Source organism: Pagrus pagrus (assembly GCF_965226575.1).
Source record: "Pagrus pagrus genome assembly, chromosome: 2".
Lineage (NCBI taxonomy): Eukaryota > Metazoa > Chordata > Actinopteri > Spariformes > Sparidae > Pagrus > Pagrus pagrus.
This window is the reverse complement of record NC_140186.1, coordinates 30130492-30144679: the sequence shown is the minus strand read 5'-3', so window position 1 is coordinate 30144679 and position 14188 is coordinate 30130492. Positions and strand designations below refer to the sequence as shown.

The 14188-nt window shown below is 44.8% G+C and overlaps 1 protein-coding gene across 2 annotated transcripts in view; it reads right to left on the bottom strand.

Moving 5' to 3' along the window:
- Nucleotides 1–13829, bottom strand: part of LOC311273391 (axin-2-like) — an 85646-nt gene extending 71817 nt beyond the window's left edge. Inside the window, exons 1-2 of one of the 2 annotated variants that reach the window (XM_084380424.1) lie at nt 13741–13829; nt 443–638 (exon numbers count right to left, since the gene is read on the bottom strand). The gene's annotated coding sequence lies outside the window, so the exon portion shown is untranslated. Of the gene's footprint in view, nt 1–442; nt 639–11497; nt 11665–13740 lie in introns of those variants that run through there. The other variant, XM_084380425.1, reaches the window with a different exon arrangement.
- Between the last annotated feature and the right edge of the window lie 359 nt (nt 13830–14188).

The following is a 14188-nucleotide window of genomic DNA, read 5'->3' as shown; positions in this document are numbered from 1 at the left end:
CCAAACCCTCAAACCTCATTCACAGGGAACGACTTGTTAAAGTGCTGACCTCCTACACAGTTGTGAGTCGCGGTGGAATCCCCTTTTCTGAAGATTTGTGAGGTAAGCCTGACAGGCCAGAGATCTGTTAGCAACCACCGGCATGAGGACGAGAAGGGGGGAGCTGTCACTGATGAGACCGGTTGCACTAATTGAAAGCAAAAGGTTCACGAAAAGGGGAATACTGTGGAATCAGTATTCAGATCACAATTATATGAAAACATGGACAATTAAAGAAAAAGGTAAGAAGCTGGAATGAAAAAGAACATGAGGCACTCACTGTACACTTGTACATACATAAACCAAATCTAATGCAAACACAAACTTGTATGAGTCTATGGGGGCTTGGTGATTGAACAAATGGGAAAGGCGAGGACACTGAACATCAATTGGTGTCTCTCACTGTTGACTGCCGTCCATAGTGTCTGCTGAGAGTGAAGAGTCCTCTGCTTCTCCAGCTGTCCCTTGTCATCCTCCAGCGTCCTTGACTCTCCACTTCAGGCAGCTCTCGGCCCCACGGGAGCCCTGGGCACTGCCAGCTGAGCCACCCTGTCGACAGCTCTCTCCCGCGGTTCGCCATTGACGCCTCGCTTTGTACCCTGGAACAGACAGGAAGAACACATCACCCCTGAAGATAAGCATGGGAACATTTCATCATGGGGAGCACAGGTGACAACGCTGGTCCAAGACAGGTAGATATATTCTATTATTCACAGCCCAGCAAGGGCGTCAGATCTCCCTGGCGATCGCTACAGAGGCCGGTGTCAGAGGTGACATCAAAAAGACAAGGGCTCGGTGACAGCCGCCGACTACGCTGCTGTCGAGGTAATTCCCAGGTGCCCCGGCAACGGTCCCTCCTCTGGAGGCACCAGTGGGATCAGGGAAGGTCACCTGGCAACACAGGTCAAAGCTTTGATCCAATCAGAGGAAAATCCAGCAGGGATGGGCTTTTATGAGTGAGGGGTAGAGGGAAATGGTCGGCTGTCATTTTGTATTTCAGAAGCAAAGCATGCAAGCCAAAGGAAGGCAGGCAGCAGCACCATCATTATTTAATACACAGCTCGCTTTAGATGCTTCTGGACTAAAACACAGGGTGGAAACAAAAAAGGACCCATGATAACCGTTATTATTAAACTGCATATTTTATGAGGCCCCTCCCGATTAGAAAGTCAATTGCCGGTTATGTATTCACACAGGCAGTGAAAAGGCACTGAGAAAGTGACCCTCAAGCTTGACCTCACACGCTTTGAACTTTTTCTCCTCACCCCCCCTCCCTCCTGTCTCTCTCTTTCTCCCTCTATTTCTCCCTGCACTTGGTCCCCGGGAATGAATGCTTTGATTCGGGCCGTCCAGCTGCATAAGTAAACCACATTACATTTTAGGAATGTAAATAGCAGAAAGTGCTTTTGTGAAAAATTCATTGGATGCTCCCGGCTGGACCACATAATTATTTAGAGAGCATATTTAAATACCTCTTACGATTATGGAGGAATGCACGCAATTTCCCTTTCGATGTCCTCATTTGGTCTGGAGATAGGAGGTCATGGAGACAGAGCGGGAAACTATAGAAATGCTGGCAGTGACCCGTGGCGAAGGAGATGATCTGTTCAAGGGTTCCAAAATGCTCTTTGGACCCCAAACAAGAGCCAGTGTCTATTACTGGAGTATCATATACATCCACACTGCACCCAACCAGAGCTCCAGGCTGACACAGCTGCAGACGGGCTATGATATCACTGCAATTGAATATCATTCATCAGGGATTTAAGACACAATTTGTCAGGACTGTCAGCAGAACGCAGCGTCATCCCTCTCATTGGCTAAACTGGCACGTTAAGCTGGAAAACATACGTGCGTTTGTGCGTGTCAGATATGATTCCCGTCATGATAACTCTGATACACGCCTGATATGCTGAGCTGTGTGTATTTTCACAAAGATCAAGTGTATACTTCGCGCCGCACTCCACATCTGCCATATGCAGACGCTTCGCTGAGCTCAGATCGGCTGCCATCGTTCATCACTTCCTCCTCTCTGCGAACTTCACACACAGACAGCGCTGACTTCCTGTCTGTCTGGGAGGTTGTCTGTCTCAGGGGGAAGGGGACATGTATCTGGAATGACAGGATTTCTGTGTGCGTGTGTGCGTGTGTGTGTGTGTGTAAGGGTATGTGCATTAATATATCTACAGTTAAATATACGATGATTCTGCTTTGGAAAATACAATCACCTTCAAACATGGAGCTGCATCTCTCCTCATGTCCTCCTCATGTCCTCTACCATATATCCTGTTGTTGTGCAGACTAACAAAGGTACAGACTCTGAAGGCCCCCCCTCCCAAGATCAAATGCAACAACACTGACAAGCAAACATCTCCGCAGCGAACACAAAACATCCCCAAAGGTAGAATGATAAGATATGAGTGAATATGTGGATAACTGTGATCTCCTTCTCTGTCAAACATCAGTGTCTTCTCCCAAGACAAGAGATTGGTGACAAGACACAAAAACACACTCAGACAATAAACGGCGTTATTGAGGAGGCGATTGAGGGATGATAATTAATGGCGAGCATGCAGCAGGACAACGATGCTCTCCAAAGACTAGCCTGCTGTCCCCCAGGGGACAGGATGGGGCTTCAATTAACTGACAGGCGGACGTATTAGAATTTCTATCATGGGCCTTGGTGGGCTAGTGAGATGCAGGACTACAATGCTTTGAAAACCAGTGTGGTTTCCCCATCAAACACGTCCTCTAGGTCCTTTGATCTGCTGGGTGGTATGTGTCCTTGGAGATACGTGTCTACTTCCTCAAAGCTCTTTGTTGCCAGCACCTCATTTTCCTGCACTGAGTTTTAGTGCTACAGCAGCAGCAGGCTCAGCTGCATTCATTCTCACACAACAGAAAGAGCACGTCCACATCATGAGGCACCAGGTGATTTAAACATGCATGATGAATACACCAGTGGTATGTGTGTGCGTATGTGTTCACACTGCAGGTGATATCACCTTAAAACATACAGTAGCTACTTTTTTGGGATGTACACACAGAATCTCACTTGAATAAGCCACATTCAAATAAAAATGTACACCATATTTTCAGGCCAAGTCAGCCTGCTAATACCACTTGCCTGGACTGGTTCCAGACCTCTGAATTGCCGCCCACATCTCTAATTTGTTTAGCATTTCATAGAAGTCTGGTGCTGTGCCCACTGCCGGCTTTTCAGCCAGTTGTAGAAACAGTTGACTAATCAGAGCTTTGTGTGCAGGATTAAGAACAGATATGTCATCTTTCTTCATAGCGAGCTAGCTGCCTAGCTACATCCAATAAAAACAGCAGGAGAGAAATTGATACAAAAATGGTGACCAAACTGGAAGACACTGACACAACTGTGCAGGTCGCTTAAATCTCTATAAACAGATGTCTGCATATGAAGACAGTTTGTAGTCCGAGTAGTACTGACCAATCATGTTTGAGCAGGCTTTGCTTGCATGAAGGTAAACAGTCTGTGTGTAGAGTAAACACATTTGAACACATTGGCTGAATTGGAGAAGTAGGTTTTTTTTTTTTATATTAGCCTTTTTTGATTTATCTGCATTAATATACAAACATCTGTTTACAGAGATTGGCTGAAATGTCTCATTACAACACAAACTGTCATGTATCAAGTTGCTAATCAGACTATATTACTGTATGACTGACGCACAAAAGTGTCTGTTCTCCCTCTATCAGCTGGCTACATTGAAAGCATCGCTGGACAATAGTCAATGAGTTCCGATACTGAGGTTGCTGAAATTCAACTAACAGACCTAAACACTCTTAAATCAACACATTTCTGTGGTCTTTGTGTATGATGTTAGCCACTCATAGCAAGTGCTACTGCTGGTAGCACTTAATTGGTTAATGAGAGAGGAAGGAGATAACGCGCCAGAAAAGTGATTTTGTGACTATTCACGTTCCATCATAATCCGCAGCATAGTTAGCTGCTTAGTAAGATGGGCTTGCATCATGCATGGTGCCTCAGTCTACACTCTACATCGAGCAGCTCGTACAGTACATGCTTACGTATTTGATGTTGTGAAACCTGCTAGAATAAACTGTAAAGTATCAGGAGTGATGCCTTGTGGGGTAAAAGCCAAGCGGCCTCCTTGCCTCTGCCAGAAACCCCCCACATGATCACTGACGTCAGCAGGCATTCTCACCAGCCGGCTCTCCCTTGAACTGCTGGGTCAGTTTCCTGTTAGGCCCTGACACAATATGCATGAATGCTCCATCTCACAGTGCTGCCTCCCTGTGAAGTGGTGTTCAGGTTACATTCCTCCCAGCTAAAGCCCTTAGCCCTCCCCAGCCACAGCAGATCTGTAAACTGTTTACACTTCACTTCCCACACCTGGACGAGGGCCAAGGCAAACCTGGAACGGGGCCCAAGAGAAGGAACCGGCAGATAGGGCCTTAGATTTCAGCAGGAGAGGACTGATTGTGTCTTGGGCTGGAGTGGAGTATTGACTCACCACAACCACCAACACCACCCCACTCTCTCTTTTCTCTCTCCTAAAGGAAGAATAGAAAAGGAAATTTGGAGTGGAAACAGATCCATGTGTTCAACAGTCTGCTGGCCCAAAAACTAAGACACAGTGTTCCCTAATCACATGAATATCTCCTCATAAAGAATTTCTCTGATGTGCAGTGACTGAAAACAGGTTATTCCCCTTTATTTTTTGCAGTTTACTATTTGGATGCTTTAAATGCGGAGTTTGCATTTGCGTATGACGCTTATTTTCCTCTCTCGACTCTCTCTCCCTGAATGCGATTACTGTTTCCTTGAAATCACAGTAGCAAATCCGCCGCTGATGCACAGGTGCCCCGGCGTACGTCACCGCTCGAGCCCCAGTGGGGATATCACAGCTAAGTTGCGCTTAAGCCACACACCACTTCTGCGATGTCAGTTTTCATGCACGCCACACCTCATGTAAATGCAAGTCCAATCCCTGACATATTGTGCAAGCGTGATGTAAGTCTAAGACAGAAAGAAATCCTCTGTTCCCCTGGTGCTCGCAGTGAAGCTCTAAGAACGAGGAAAACAGGCAGGAGAAAGAATGAGGGAGGACCAGCTGTATGTACTTTATGATAAAAAAACTGAATTACTTAGTGTAGCAAGAGAAGAGGACTTCAGAGGGTAGGACAGAGATATACACTGTGGCGAACACTTAAATAGAAACTATCTTATGGAGGGATAATATGCAAGAGTGTGCCATCGGAATTGCAATTACCATGTTTGATTACTATATTTACAACTGGAACTGTGTGAGAGAGCAATATATGAACTAAGCATAGTGGGGGAGGGGTGTGAAATTAAAGAGAGGCCTACATTTTGTGTAAAGCGCCCATGTTTTCAATAAAGTCATCTATAAAACATACTGTAGCCCTTTTACCAGGCAGTGAGGGGAGGGGATACATCCAGATGTAGTGGACTCTCTCAAAGCCACGCTACTTAATACAACACCAACCAAAAAAAATATGTCAACCACATTGCCAGTACAAGCCTGGCCCGGCCTATTAATTGCCCCTGTGTCCAATTTGCTGTCTTCTGTGTAAGTGACAGAGGCAAAGAAAGGCATTTTCTATGACTGGAATTAGGAGAGGATGAGAGAGGGAGACACAGAGCAAGAGAGGGAGAGAGAGAGAGAGAGTAAACCCGTAGCCCCAAACTAGCATGTCCTGCAGTGACATGTATATTGAATACCAATCAGAGGCATGGGGCTTGCCAGCCCCGGCGCAGCACTCATTTCCAATGCACACACTGTAGCTCAATCAGTAGGGCCCTGGCGGATAAAAAGGGATCGCTTGCCTGGCTCTCTGAATATTAGCTAATGCCACATTTGCAAGTCTTCAAGAGCAAAGGGAGAGTGGGTGAGTGGGGGGCAAAGAGGGAGATGAGGGAGATACGGAGGGATGAAGAAACAGAGGGGTGTGAAGAGGGGAAGATAAAGATAGAAATGGAGAGAAAGCAAGAGAAGGACGAGAGAAATGTGTAAAAAAAAAAAAAAAAAAAAAAAACTGTGCTGTGTTTGGGACTGTGGAAAAAAAAGAGATTATTTCTTGCAATAAAAAAAAGCTGTGAATGGCTTTGTAGTGCACAAGCGATGGAAGTGATGCCTGGATGGGGATTATGCTCTTTTCATCATAAAGCCCCATCTGGTATACTAGCAAGACCACGTCTGTCCAGGCCTCTCGCCCTTTAAAGTGCCGGCTTGGGTTACACATCAATCCAGTCCAATTGCAGCTGTGCCGGGAAAATAAGGCAGAGCAATTCTGCACATACATGGCAAAGCACACGGCAAAGCACACGCTAATGTGCACACAGACGCAGGAGAAACACACCAAAAATGCTCATCAATTACAAAACTGTGAGCACATATGCAAATAGACAGATGGATGAACAGGAAGGCGGACTGAAGGAATAAGCACACATAGAGATCTCTCTCTCTTTCTCACACACACACACACACACACACACACACACACAGACATACCCTTTGGTCCCCATGTGCAAAGTCCCACAGAAACAATGGTAAAACACAAAAAGGACAGCTCTGTTTTTGAAGCATGCCTATTTCTAACTTGAAAGAGCCAACCATAATTAAAACCAATGGGCAGCAATGCGAGATAAATGAATAGCAGAGCGTTCACCAGACCCCTCCTCATCTTTTAACTAAACCACTGGTCCGGTGTCTGACAGATGTTCCAGCTCCATTTGATGTGAGCATGTGCATGCTTGTGTGTGTGTATTTCTATGAGTCTGACGGGCAGGACAATATCATTTGTCATTTCCTACAACTCTTTCTGCTGAGATCCATCATGGCCGCTCACATACATAAACCCATCATGGGCTCGGACTTTCATAAGCGCCAGATTTGCTTTTCACACTGGCTGCTTGTACAACACAAACACATGGTACATGTGTACAGTAAAAGTTCAGTAAGATATGTTCTACTACATTACAGGATGGCTTTTGTGGTGATGTTATCATAACTACTGTAGTTAGGAGTTATAGAATCGTCTATCTAGAGATCTAATTAAAAACATACATAATATACAATATATTGGGTCTTTTATCATCTGAATATTAGGCTGTTGGTGCATTAAACCGTACATGTGTTTTGGGAATCCATGAATTGGAGTCATTAAATATTCAAACACTGAGAATATTTAAAGAGTAATTAGATTATTCTACAGCGATTCACGCGAGGTGGAGAGCTGAAAACTAGATAAAGTAAATCATTAAAATTGTTTCACAGCATAACTCCAGACAATAATGAATATGGATTTAAATCACACTACACCGCAAAATCCTCCTTTTTTCACACTAATTCTTTAAAGGAGATGAGATTCGACTGATAGGTCACATTCCTCCTGCAGATGTACAATTACTCTTTTTAGAAGAGACATCTGCCTTTCAGCCACAAATGATATTCGATGTCACACATTAACTTGAAGGACGTGATTCACTTTCTAGCTATGCTAGACCTTTAATTCTCCCGTCTAAATTGGCTGGGGAGGACGGTTCTTCATCTTTAGACCGTGTCATCCTCACATTGGGCCTCATCATTGGAAGAAAGGCCCACCATCATTATCTCATGATCTGCCTATTCCTAGGCGTCCCTAGACCAATAGGATATGAACAAAGAGGATAATATTACAGCTGGATAAAGATAAATGAAACTCAATTTCACTGGAATTAAAACAAGCTTTTGATTCATGTGAAACAAGAAACGATAATAAGGAATTCAATTTGATTTGTTGGGCATTAAAGGTAGTTTGGGCTCTCCTTTGACCATTCTGGATGAAGAAATTAATGCCGCTTCTCTTTCAGTGCTTTCAAAATAATGAACAATGGAGGGAGAGAGACAGAGAGAGAGATTGAGATAGGGAGGGGTGGTAACAATATGACTCTATTGAAAATTGTGCTGTTAACAAATTGGTGGGTCTCAGCTGCTTTCCGAGACTTCAGCCTCCAGGTGCATTTGTCTGCCTGTTTGTCTGTCTCCTGCTTCATTGTAGTGCTTCTTTCAATGCCGGACCTTCAGTTGTATCCGGACAGCCCAAATGACAACGCTGCCGGCAAGAGAGAGGTAGTTGACGGGAGAGGAGTGAATAAAAGGAGCACAAATCACCGCTCCACCCCCTTTCCCCTCCTCCCCTGTCAGCCGGTCTGGACAGCCCGGGGGAGATCAAACCTGTTTGTAATCCCGCTCTTCCTCTTCTTGTCTGTGTGTTTACAACCTGACCACATCGCTGCTGTATGCGCTATCACAGCTCTGTCTGTGGTCCACGTCTCTCTCTATTAAATCAGATGGAACAAGGTGGGAAAGAAATGGGATGCATTCATTGTCCTTGGCTGACAGCTTCTCAGAGAGTGCTAGTTTTCCTGCACTGCACTGACAACTGATGGGCAATTAATTTGCACCCACTACTTCCCCCATCTTCACGTGGTCATAATAGACGTTTCCAGGCCGGGGTGTGAGTGAACAGTGAAGTGTCTGCTGTATGACTGTCATCAGATGGTTTGTTCTAGTTCTGGTTACTTCCTCTTAGGAATGCAAGCTAACTGTGAGGAATGACATTTTCCTCTGGAGCAGTCTGGGGGCCTTGTTTCTTTTTCGTCCATGCTCGGGTTCTTTTCAAATGCAGTAATTTGCGGAAGGGGACCCCAGTCGTAGATCACAGGATCTGGATCTGTGGGGTTGGTGGGCAGGGGGAACGGCCTTTGGGGGTGCAACCCTGGAACTTCTTCAATGAAAACCGCATGGCTTTTAATGGGCAACCTCTGGGTGGTCCAGTCAACCTCAAGATGACATTCAGTGACACATGTGTCTCTGGAGATTGATTTCAGCCCTTGATACATCATCTTATTGTGGCTGTTTCTTAGGATGTTTCAAATTTGTGATTTATCTGGACGACAGTTGATTGCATGATGATATAAATGAAATCCAGCAGGTAGTGTTGGGTTTCCCAGGGGCCTTTGAGGCTTCTTTGACGTCTTCATCAAACCAGCTTTCGTCGCACTTTGGATCTCGAAAAAGGCGTTGAAAAGACAAAAACAAGAATCTAATAAATGCTTAAGACATTTGTAAGAGAGGCTTAATCCTGCATGTAAACACATCTCTAATTGTTTCCTCACAACACATCACTCGTGTTCAAACTCCACCATTCACAGCGAACACAATGCTCTTCACATCGTCCCGAACCTCAAGGTCAGAAAGTAAACAGGATGGCGCAGAGCTCACCACATCTGACCCTAGTCGCCAAAATGTTACTAATCTGCATCACAAGAACAGCAATCATCTCACTTCAGCGGTTTTCCTGCTACAAACCCTCTCACCCTGCAACAATCTGACATCATTGTCCGCAGACTCTCTAAAACATTTGTGGTGTGTACTTTCAAAGAAATGGGAAAACCCCTTCCCTCCAACTTGGAATTGACCGTGAATAAGCAACTTTTCATTGGTTAGCTGGTTTCTCATGTGAGTGACTGGTTTTGTGAGCAAAATGACATACACACCCATTGAGATGCTTCAGTCCATGAAGTCAGGCTAACCCTAACCCTAGGGTAGATGTTAAGCATGGGTGAAAAAATATAGTATAGTAAGTCCATTTGGACTATGGTTACAGTCAGAAGGTCATTCAACTATTTTCACTTTGGTTGCCATCAGCTTGGATTGTAGTTGACTTGGGGTTGCATGAAGGTTAAACAAGTAAAGCTGTAATGCTGATTGTCGTTGCAAATTATTTAATAGTCCAGCAATCAGGTTGCATTGATGAGCTGTTCTTGGTATCTTTGCCTAAATCCAGTTTCCCATTATTCAGCTGAAACATACAGTACCTGCTCAGGCAAAATGGCTCCAATATCACACATCGTGTAGAGTTCTTTAATGTAAGGTGAGAGTATGTTCACTTCTTGGATTAAAAATGCTGAGGCGGTGGAAAAAGTGACAGCCTGTCTTTGTCTTACTTAAAGGCTGTGACCTGAGCCAACTTCCAGACTCTGACAACTCTGAATTCACTCCTTAACCTAAGGAATCAGAAAAGAGGACTTTTTGGCCATGTAAAAGTAGAATATAGCTTGCTATTATTCCATAAAATACCTTAAAACCTTTATGTGCTTCATGCTTTATCCCATTGATAGTGGCTGAAGTATCAATCCACAACATAATAAACAACATTGCATAAAACATTTAGTCAGTTGTGCTCACTGTCAGTGAGGTCAAAACTCACCACAGATTGAAATGTCTCTGCATTGTTGTAACCAACAGCCTGTTGTAAATTACCCAAACACAATTAAATAAACTGGTATGAGACAAAAACATGGGCAATATTTTTTGTTGAAGTTTTACATTACCAAATAGACCTTGCCTCAAAATGACAAAACTATTGGTTCGCCAGTCTTTTGAACAACACAATGACCCTAAAACCAGCTCACTGGGCTGATCATCTCACAGTGGAGCCATCATTTGCAAAATTGTTCAACTAAAGAGAACATTTCAAAAGAAAAAAAACATGCTGATATCCAGCCAGGAGCTAATAAAGGTGGTTTTGCCATGCTGACAACCTGCATTTGATTCTCAAGTTTGAAGAGTCAAACACAGCCACTACTGGGGGTCAGTCTGTCGAATGGCGTCCCACAGAGACCCCATGATAGAGGGACTGGAGTGAGCAGGGGAGGGGTAAGAAAGGGTAAGAAAAGGTTTGGTGCTCAAATCAACTACTATAACATAAATGCAAATTATAATCACCTAATGAACAGGCCAGCAGAAAAAGATAGTATTAATCGTAGACAGCTACAAATTGATGGCTTGAAATAATAAGCTTAAGAGTACGCTGACCATAATGGCTACCTGCAGTGCTTGGAAAAAAACCAGAGTGCACCCCCACCAAGCCCTCCATCTTTCATGGAGCTACAAACAGCCACGGCTTCTCCTTTGGTCAGCCAGCAGCAAAAAGAAAAGAAAAATCCTCCCCTGGGTTTGAAATAAAAGGCCTGAATCAAACTAACACCGGGAGAGTTTTTCATTCACTTTGCTACCTGCAGTTTCTGTGTATCAGCCCCTTCTACTCCTGGTCCACATCCCGCAGTGAAATGAATACAAAATTACATTTAAGTTAATGCTACATGACATTTCCCCTCTTTTCACATTATTTCCCATGCTTTTCGTTGGGGTTCTTGCGACTGTTGCCCATTAGTAAAAACCACCTGCAGGAGTGATTTGCCAATTTGGTAAAGTGCACCTGAATTGACCGATAGCTTCAAACAACATCCCGAAAACACCATATAAGCTATATTAATGACAATGTTCAATAACTGCGTGCCAACAGCGAAGATAAATAATGCATTATTACTTTGTATTGATAGCAGCAAAGAATTGCGGCTCTTACAGCATCAGACATGACGGAGACCCCCTACCTGGCAGCCCCTGTATCCACGACCCCCGCTGTTTGTGTATTGTCGAACCATGGCAGCCCATTGACAGCCTCCCCCGGATTGCCAATTTCCCGTTGGTGGTCCAGGGTTTCGCCTGTCCTTTCTCAGCATTGTGCAACTGGAATAGGTGCGTCCTCCCCTGTTCACGCTGCGGTTGTAGCTCCACGATCTGATTGGACAGCGCTAAGCGAGACTTCATCAGGAGAACATCCCTGTCGTCATGACAACTTGCCAATATCCCAACAGGGGTGTGTTTGTGGGAGGGTGGGGTGGCGGAGCATGGTTGCATTCTTGCCTCCGACTGGAACACGACAACGATTCATTTTACATCATCGTTACCTCACTGCTCGCTTCCCTCTCGTCAGTCCTAGCGGGCTAAGCTAATCTGTTCAGTTAGCGATCTCGGAGAATATATGGGCCACTCTGCCACAATCTGTGAGTCTCCAACCAGCTGTCCCATCAGGGTTTCTCAGCCCAATGTCTCGCACCACGGGATACCAAATCAGCTTAAAACGATGGCCATAATCACTACTCCGTCACATGAGATTCAGGATTCCGATAGCAGATACAAAGAGACTTCTTACTCTTACAAAAAAGTTTGTTCTTCAAATATCTGAAACGAATACTGCATAATCTTCTTTCATCCACAAAAAAGAAAAAAGATTTTTACAAAGGGGACTGCAGTTTGGAAACTTGAGAGAAACTTTTGAGAAAGACATTTCACTCTCTATCCTCAAATGGCCTTTGTCATTGTACCCCAACACTTCTCACCCACATCCTTCCCATGAAAGTCTGAGGACAAGTTAAAGACTGAAGACTAAAAAGACTATTGTTCGAGCTTATCGTTCTGCTAACTCAACATACAGTTTAGTTCAAAGAAAGAAAGCAAATCCCACAGAATGAGGCTGGAACAGAGCAAAAGGGATCAACAAAAGATGGAAAAAAGAAAGAAAAGAGGGGGAAAGTGAGAGGAAAGTAAAAGCAAGGCATTATCTTGTTGTCAGCCATGCTATCAGCCGCACAAACAGATGAATGTTTGGCGGGTGAGACACCTGCTGTGCTGCTAGCCTGCTAGCCCGCGATTAGCCCAGAGCAGGCGGCTGGTTCCCAGGGTTCTTTCCCAGTTACCTCCTGCCGAGCTAGAGACGTTGACCTTGGCCACTGCTGGAGCTCTCCTCCCCTGCTAGGAGTGAATGGCGGGCTGGGACGGAGGGCCCTAGCCTCCGCAATCCTTTGATTGCTAATCCCCCAAACATTGTGCACCACCCGGCACCCTACCTGGCCTTCTAGCCGGAGGCGGCTTGGTGGTGGCCATTGAAAGCAGGTGATGAATGGGGTATAGCTGCTGGAAGCCAGGCTCCCCGGGTAGCAGAGGAGCTCTGCGGGCCCACAAAGCTGCTTAAAACAGTCCAGTGTGGTTCTCATCTGTTTTGGTGGATTTCGGAAGAAAAAAGGATGCCCCCGCTTAGTCCTTGGTATTCTAAGTCTTGATCAGTGGATAGCGTTTTCCAAAAATAGCCATAGTAAAGAGTATTGGGTATTCACAAAACGTAAACAACCCTTGAAAGGGCAGTGTGTGATACGGGATACTAGTCAGCAGATTCTCACAAACTATTACATGGAAGGACAAGTAGGGAAACACAAAAGCTGACACTGAAAAAAAAAATCATAATACTGCTGCTAACCAGAGGAGCCGGCGAAAATTGATCGAGTGTGGTTTGAAGGAAGACATGGACCTCTTAAAGCGATAGCATCCTTTTTATTCTGACCACCGCCCAGCATGGGTTAGAGCTTGAGTATAAAGCCATGTCAACGTATTGATAGTGTGTAAGTCCTTGGTCTTTTATTCTGTGTGTAAAGTCACTGACAGTGCCTTGACCATGTTGATGGCGACTATCGCACAGATATAATCTGTAGAAATTCTAAATGGCATTCATATAAAATCGATTTCTCATGAAAACTTTTCAAAAATATTCCTCAGATAACGGACTAACAAAAGCTAGATATTGTGTAGAATTCACCATGAAAAACAGAAAGAACCAATACAATAACTCTTCTCACAGGGCAATGGCGGTAACACTCGATTCTGCCAATTCAGATTTTCACCCCGGTGACATGGAATCCCAAATCGTTCCCCAATACATTTCGGAGGCGGCGGCGAAAAAGAAAAAAGAAAAAAAAAAAAGAAGAGCGATGCCACGGAGTGAAAAAATGAAAACACAAACCTTCTCATTGTAACGTCAGCAGCATGTTCAGGAGAGACTGCTGGATGCCAGACTCTTAAGGGGACCGGAGCTGAATTCAATGCCTCTTGTCAGGAGAGCTTGATGTGATTATCGCCCCCTGCTAGGGCAGGGATAGTGAAGTTGTCTGGCGCTGGCAAGGACGCTCAAACAGCACTGCGGGACGCCCTCTCGCTGTCCCCACTCCAGGAACATCGCTCCGGACGCAACAGGGGGTGGGAAGCATCCACCATCTTCACCTAAGTGTGTGTGTGTGTACATGTGGCTGTGTGTGCATGTGCGCATGTGTGAATTCATATGTTGACATGATTTTTCTGCAGCTCATCACTGTTGTTTCTGCTGATGCTATAGCAGCAAATAGGGGGGTTTTGAGACAAGATGGGCCCCTTTACTGACCCCAGAAAAACTTGTGTTCAAGGTCAAGGTGCTG